Here is a 7543-nt window from a genome sequence, read left to right on the forward strand (position 1 = left end):
GTTAAACCGCATTTAGGTTCAATACTATGTTATGTTGATTCGTTGACGGAGAAAAAAAATTTGACTGCCACAAAGCTCATAGCTGACATCAAACGATTGCTTACTGTCAAGGGTCAGCGTTGGAGTCTTGATGAGATTCAACCTGAATTAAATACCGCAACCAATGAGTACTTGCATCGACTTCTAGAAATTAGAACAAAATTGAAGTATAATTTGTGATTGGACTGCATGATTTTCATTGTTGTGAGTGTCTATTCTCAATTTCTGTTTTCCGTTTCAGATTTTACATTAGAGCCATAAATAAACAATAGCTTCTGAAAGCACAACCACTAGTGGCGCTGGTGCTCTTGTAATCTCGAATCAGCGGTTTAGGTCTTTCTCTCTGGGTGTCGAGCGGTGAACAACGTGGCTTACTGGCTGGGTATATTCGATCGCGAATTGGTGGATAGGGAGTTAATTAGTAAGTTATTCGGTACGATTACTTGGATTTATGAATGTAATATGTTATTCGTTTATCCTACAGACAAAACAAGCGTCGGAATTGAAGCAAAGAATTGCATAGGTGAGTTATTACTGTCTCGAACTAGTGAACATGATGTAATGATTTTTGTTGTTGAACAGACAGAGCAAGCTCAAGTTGAATACACGAGTCTACTGGTAAGTTATCTGATATAACACAACGTTAGTGAGCGTAGTATGATGTGTTGCTTGTTTTATTAAGCATAAAGAATCGAGGAAGGCCCCGGCGAAGAAACTAGATTGTAAGTAAGACTAGTTTGATGTTCCTCAAGTGCCGAATTTGACCGCGTGTTATTAATTTTACAGATGAGTCGACGACGGAGAAATCGTGTTCGCGAAGAATCGAATGCGCCACCAGAGACCGCGGACGAACGCCAAGAAGTTGTAAATCAGAACTGGCAAGCGATAAAATCGTATGTAGTGAATCAGAGTCGGCGCGTGTATAATATCCGAGTCATCGGTCGGGAGCTAGCGGATGTTTTCCGTGATATACAAGCTATATTTTTCTCAGAGTCGACTCGTTTCAAAATCAATTTCGCGTATGCATTTATTTTGTACCACATCGAGACTCTGAGATTTCGGTATTTTCATGCATCGGCGAATGTTGATAGTGTATTAGAAACACCAGCGGCGATTTCAACACTAGCTAAATTCGATGAATTTGTTGAATCTACACTGTAAATTCTGAAGTGTTGCTCAACCCGGAAAATTGAACACGAAACGTGATCCAAAAATTGAACGCCTAGAAGTGTTGCGAAGTGTTTAAATTAAAAGTGTTTACCTAAAAAGTGTTCAGCCTCAAAGTGGCTGGTTGACTAGTCACCGGAACGCAGGGCTCAAAATAGAATCAGATTTTATTGATTCATGAATAGATGACGCTTATAATACCCAACCTGGGTGATTAAATACGTGCAAACATTGAAATTTCCAATAGCTGCTGTGACAGCGTTTCATAAATTCAGATCAGCAGTTGAAACCGTTTCCGGAATAGTCCATGAAATCACGAACATCAAAAATGATCGAGAGCAAACTCACTACAAATATCATGCAACTCGTTCAATCATGAAAATGAATGCATAGCGAATTAGGGATAGTGATAACATAATATCATTTAGTATCTTTAACTTTCGTGACAATGGCATGGAATTAAATTCATTGGTTACGTCCGTTAACGGAAAACATGATCAACACAAATCAGTAAAACATATTTATAATTGATCAAATTATGGCTTGTAAATTTCTAATTTTATTGTAAAAAAAACAAACAATGAATACATCAGTTTCACTACCACTACCACGATAAACAAGTAATAAAGTATTTTTTTACTCTTAATGAAATTGGGCCTGCTAAGTGCTAACCAGGCATCAAAAATATTCTTGGGCTTGCATTACAAGGATTTATATCAGGTTAATGCCAATCACTTTTGTTTAAATAACAAAGAAATCGTTTCTTTGAGTCCATACAAATTTTGCAGATTTACAGAAAAGATTTTGTTGTTATTTGCCAGTCTACTGCAAAATATGAAATCTGGAAGTCATTAGGGCAATGATTCTTGAACATATTTGGACACGCCCCGTTATGATAGCAAAAAAATTTCACACACCCCTTATCGTCGTATCATGAAATTAAAAAAAGCAACCAGAACGCTAGAAATCCCAACTGATAGTTGGATGGCAGTGACGGTAATAGTTGTTGATGAGAGAATATTCAAATATTAAATTCTGACCATACACAGAGAAATAAGTAGAAGCTGCCATGTGCGAAAAAGATTTGTTGACAGCGGGTTCACGCCCCTTCCAATGCTTTCTCCTGTTTGAGAACCACTCCTTCAGGGTATGACAATCCAATGCATAGTAGCTCAAAACGTCAATAATGTTTCTGAATACTTCATTTTCACTGAAGCAGTTTTATATTCTTGGCATCAGCTGCAATCCAGGATCGGTCAATCTCTGATTCGTGGCGTGCCATGGTGTTTGCTTCTTTTCTACTGGTCGACTCCAAGTTGTGCTCCTTGAAAATGTGATTAAATTCCAAAGTTTTGAATATGTCAATGAAAATTCTAAATTTTATGCAGAAATAAATATAAATATTTCACACATGCAGGTTACACAAGCGCAGGAAAGGCGCTCGGGTACATGTGAAATCCTATCACTGAGAAGGACTAAAATTCGCATAACGACTAATAAAAATATCTTGAATTAGGTCTGCGCTTTTTTCAATTCGGCCATTTTGACATTTACATTGACATTCAGACGCACAGGCCACAGTGAGAATGCAGAACTGTAACTCAGAATGAAATTTATAGCAGAACGTCTATGTACGTCTACGAACGGTCTATGTAAATTTGTATGGTCCACAAAACAGAAAGATTACGATACCTGTTTCAATAAGACATGCGCTTGGGTCTTGGATTGTATTAGCTTGTCTCTCAATTTGGCTTGGAGAAGAAGACAGTTGACTTCATCAACCTCGTTTTGCTGAAAATGTAATTGATTGCAAACAAGATCCGAAAATAAATATAGTAGAATCGGTATTCATATGGGTTTGGATTTCCATTACAATAATTGACCAGACAAAGGACACATTGATTGTCTTTAGTACAAAAAACTTTGTGACATCTTATCGAAGGTGTTGAATACTTTTCCTTCATTGCAGTAATTGTAATTGTTCTCAATCTTTCAAAATACTTCCTTCCTGATGAAATTTAATTAGCGAAATTATTTGGAATTAGCACGACATGGGAAATGATCTCAATTTGATGTTCCAAGTATAGTTCAGTAAGCAGAAGTTTAAATACAAGTTACCCCAGCTCTTTACATTCAAGAACACCTCTATTCAATGTACACAGATCAAGCCTCTCTTAAGCTCATATCGCATATATAGATAGTTATCAAGAAAATTAGGACTGCAAAAACCAGCACATTACATGATCAATGGTGATATATGAAATGAATAAATAGACTTACATAATCACATGTTTCCATGGGTTCTTGAGGCAAAAGTATTATCGCAAAAGATGACTGCACCGGCACAAAATCCGTTCAGATGACTTCTCACGTCACTATCAACATTGTCTGTTAGCACAGGCACGGTAGAACCAGGGGGTCTCTTCGATGAGTCGACACCAGTTGGATGAATTTGAAGATCAATCCAAGACTGTTGAAAAGAAAATACTTGTTTCAAAAATTTGCAATACAAGGGAACTATTCAATATTCGAACAGCTTCTTCGAGGTGCAAAACTTCAATATAAAATTGAATAGTATATGCATATTGAAATGAGCCCGAATATTTTCGGCTGAGACTCGTCAAGGGTAATCGTCAGCAACTAGTAGAGAACTCGAAAGAACGTAGTACATCAAAAATCGTATCACAAAATATGACGTCACCGGCATTCAGTATTACGCAGATATCACACTGGATACATTTGTATGTGACAAAAGGGTGTCTTTCATAGAACAAATAATTATTGTAATGGAAAGTTGCCTGTGACCGTACCACCAATTTTACTACAGCACGAGTAGCATACTTTCCTGGATTGTTAATCATTTTAGTGGAATTTTACCAGCAAACATTCATAAAAATAACCAAATGCAGCAGAATCAAATTCATTATCTAAGGATATGCCAGTTTACTTACGAAATACCGCGATGCTTACCAGTATTTTAAACAACAAATGCATTTCAAGAAGTTGCCAATTGCAATACATACTACCTGCACATTAGGGCATTTTTCATATTCTTTCCATCAGCCGCAACCCAGGCTTGATGAGTCCCTGATTCGTGGCGTGCCACGGCGGATCTTTTTTTTACTGGTCTAATCCAAATGCTGCTCCTAGAAAATACGAAACATTACAAAGGAAAATTGTAAATTTGATGCAGAAGTAAATATAAATATTTCACACAGATAGGTTACAGAAGTGCAGGAGAGGTGCTCTGCCCCCAGGTTGAGAACCACTGACCTAGCCCATTATAGTTCAGTAAGCAATAGTTAAAGTACAAGTTACACGAGCTCATTACGTTCAACTATACATCTCTGTTTGAACAGTGTTCAGTGTACACAGTTCAGGGTACACTGTACGGTACAGTGTACACAGATGAAGCCTTTTTCAGCTCATATCGAATAGCCCGTAAGCTACTCTGCGAGATAGTTCGTGAGAAAAGTAGGACTGCAAAAACCAGCAAATTACATAATCAATGGTGATATACAAAATGAAAAAATAGGCTTACATAATCACATGTATCCATGGGCTCTTGAGACAATGGTCTGTATCACATAAGATGACTGTGCCGGCACAAAACCCGTTACGAACGACTCCTCACGTCACTGTCAACATTGTCTGATAGCGCAGGCACGGTAGACCCAGGGGGCTCTTTTTAAAGAGTGGACATCAGTTGAACGAATTTGAGGAGCAATCCAAGACTATTGAAAAGAAATATTTGTTGCCAAAATTCGCAATACAAATGAACTGCTCAGTAATCACGCACATATCATACTGGATACAGTTTTTTTTTTCTGCAATAAGTTGTGCGTGACAGAAGGGTGTATTTCATAGAATAATTGAGTAATGGAATGGGAAGTTGCACATGACGTTACCACCAAATTTACTCTGGCACAGTTAGTATACTTCCTGGATCGTTAACAATTTTTGTGAAATTTTACCAGCAAACATTCCTAAAAATCTTTATCACAAAGATAACCGATTGCAACAGAATCAAATTCATTCTCTAAGGATATACCAGTTCACTTACAAAACACCGTGATGCTTACCAGTATTCCATACAGCAAATGCATTTCAAAAAGGTGCCAAGTTCAATACATACTACCTGCAAAATAGAGTTTAGTTCAGTTACCGTATCACAATAAACTCAGAAAAGTCAAATTCGGGGATTGGGCAAAACAAATACTACCCCTTGTGATCCATGGTTTGTTGAAAAGATTGTTTGTTTGGCTGTGCTATTATTGGGGCGATTTTTTGGACCTAAAAAGGTAAGATTTTGACTAAAAAATTCAAATTCATACATATTTTGATGATGAAAAACTTAATTTTGACCCCATGTACTTAAATTAGGTGTTTCTCACATAGTGTTAGAATTGTATTACCGGAACTTATCTTTATTTCTGGCTGGAGCTGTCTGTTCTTCCGAAGTAATTTGACCTGAAAAAATCTTTTAGCATGAAAATTGACAAATTTTTACATGAAAAAGAACTTATTTTATCGAAATCTGGACCCATGAATAATTCTAGTATTAGTTACATCTCGTATTATGGTAGAAATAATTAAAAATTTGTTGTAGTACAACGAAAGATACTTTCCGACATTTTCGGGTAGAAAGTCTCTGTCCTAACTAAGTAGCTTGGCAAGAATGAAGAAAGAACGTTCACCAGCTGCAGTTGTTGGCCGGCAACACTGAAGTTGTGCGTACACTGCACTCTCTCTCTCTCATTATGACAAAGTTGTCTACATCGCAATTATTCATCATACGGTTTCTAATAGAAGAACCAATGCCCACGCAGTCTTGCTTCAGTTAGGATAGTGCAATAGGCTACGTTGAGTATTTGTTTCATTTGACAGTTTATGATTCACAATGAGCAGACGATGGTCCGTCTACAACGGTAGGACTATAAAGTAGGCTACAAGATGTAAATTGTAAAATGATAAGTTCACCGACAGTGCAATCATCTATGATACAAACGAAATGCAAGTTGCCAACAAAATTTTGATTTTGTAAAGAATTTTGGCAATTTTTGACCTGACGGTACAATTTTGACAAAATTCTGACCTATTTTGACATTTCAAAAAAAATCGCTTTAGTTAACACCTTACCACTTGGAATAAACAGTAGGCCTACAGTGTAAAATGTCTTGCAGTTGAAAAACAATCAAAACCGTTGCATGACTGTCATACCGGTATTCAATTGCTGACATTGCAGTACTTGTCCACAATGGACCACAATATCGCCTACATAGTGATATTTCAGTGTGGATAGAGAGAATATCCCTTTATCCATATGTCAAAAAAGTTACTTTTATAGCAGCTTCTCATCAGTACCGTAGTACTGGACCTGGTCGCAGCCTGGTATATTATCAGATTCGAAGCTCGATCATCCAGCAATAATATCAGACGAATCATATACTGCAAAACATCTAAAGAACATTTATATGAATAAGGTATATCAGTAGCCTGCTAAAACTTCTAAAACAAACGACGTTACTGCAATGTCAAAACGAGTTAATTTTATGACTATTCTCACATTACATACATTCAATAACATTTACCGCATTTCCATACCTTACAGTACATGGATGTTATGATCCTTTACGCCATCAGGTAGCAGAAACTGCTTCAATATATCCATTTCGCCAAGTTTTTTCGTGTACCCTACTCTCTGCCTGAAGCCTGACGAACCACCAATTCAAATCCAAACTGGAATCGAGCGCGCTCTACCGTAACGAAGGTTGTGACCCCTCCGCGTCACAGGGAAATATGTATATTTCATTGAAATATTACCCTTAAACTTAGTGTTGGGTCAAGTGAGTAATATTATTTTACATATACCGTGATTTAATGTGATCTCCAAACGTAGCGATGGCTTATGAATGCAAAATTGATGATAAATAACCAGGTATAAATTTTCTTGAAAATAAGCCGCACTGGCGAAGTGTTACATGTAAACGGAGAAATACGCAGAAGCATTGCGACGATAATGGCCCAATGCGTTTATATGCCCAAAAAGTGTGTCTGTACGCAGAAAAAAGTGTTATGAAGTGTTCAATACGACCTTGCGGATTTACAGTGTATTCACTTGGAAACCGCACTAGATGTGTTACGAGACTCTCGACCAAACACAAAGTCACTGCCGGTCTGTGTGACTAATGTACAGTTTTATGTATATCCTACCGATGGCGTGTTGATTGGTTGTACCGATATCAAAATACCTCCGGGACTTGCGCAATCGAGATGTATCATGACATTTACACGTCGAAAAAATAAGAAACTGTACAATGACAATCTTTGCGCCTTT

At 37.3% G+C, this 7543-nt stretch overlaps 1 long non-coding RNA gene across 8 annotated transcripts; it reads right to left on the minus strand.

Annotated features, from left to right (window-relative positions):
- Positions 1 to 1355: 1355 nt before the first annotated feature.
- LOC145438793 (uncharacterized) lies at positions 1356 to 7311 on the minus strand. 8 transcript variants are annotated; one of them, XR_013915037.1, is made up of 8 exons: positions 6811 to 7311; positions 5622 to 5676; positions 5289 to 5344; positions 4748 to 4890; positions 4233 to 4352; positions 3487 to 3676; positions 2899 to 2997; positions 1356 to 2530 (listed from the first exon to the last, which is right to left on the minus strand). It is a non-coding gene; the product is annotated as an uncharacterized LOC145438793 (long non-coding RNA). The 8 variants fall into 8 exon arrangements; XR_013915033.1 differs by having other exon boundaries at positions 4748 to 4940; XR_013915036.1 differs by lacking the exon at positions 5622 to 5676 and having other exon boundaries at positions 4748 to 4940.
- Positions 7312 to 7543: the final 232 nt, after the last annotated feature.

Source organism: Botryllus schlosseri, chromosome 5, assembly GCF_051294905.1.
Source record: "Botryllus schlosseri isolate E-star chromosome 5, Bs_hap1, whole genome shotgun sequence".
Lineage (NCBI taxonomy): Eukaryota > Metazoa > Chordata > Ascidiacea > Stolidobranchia > Styelidae > Botryllus > Botryllus schlosseri.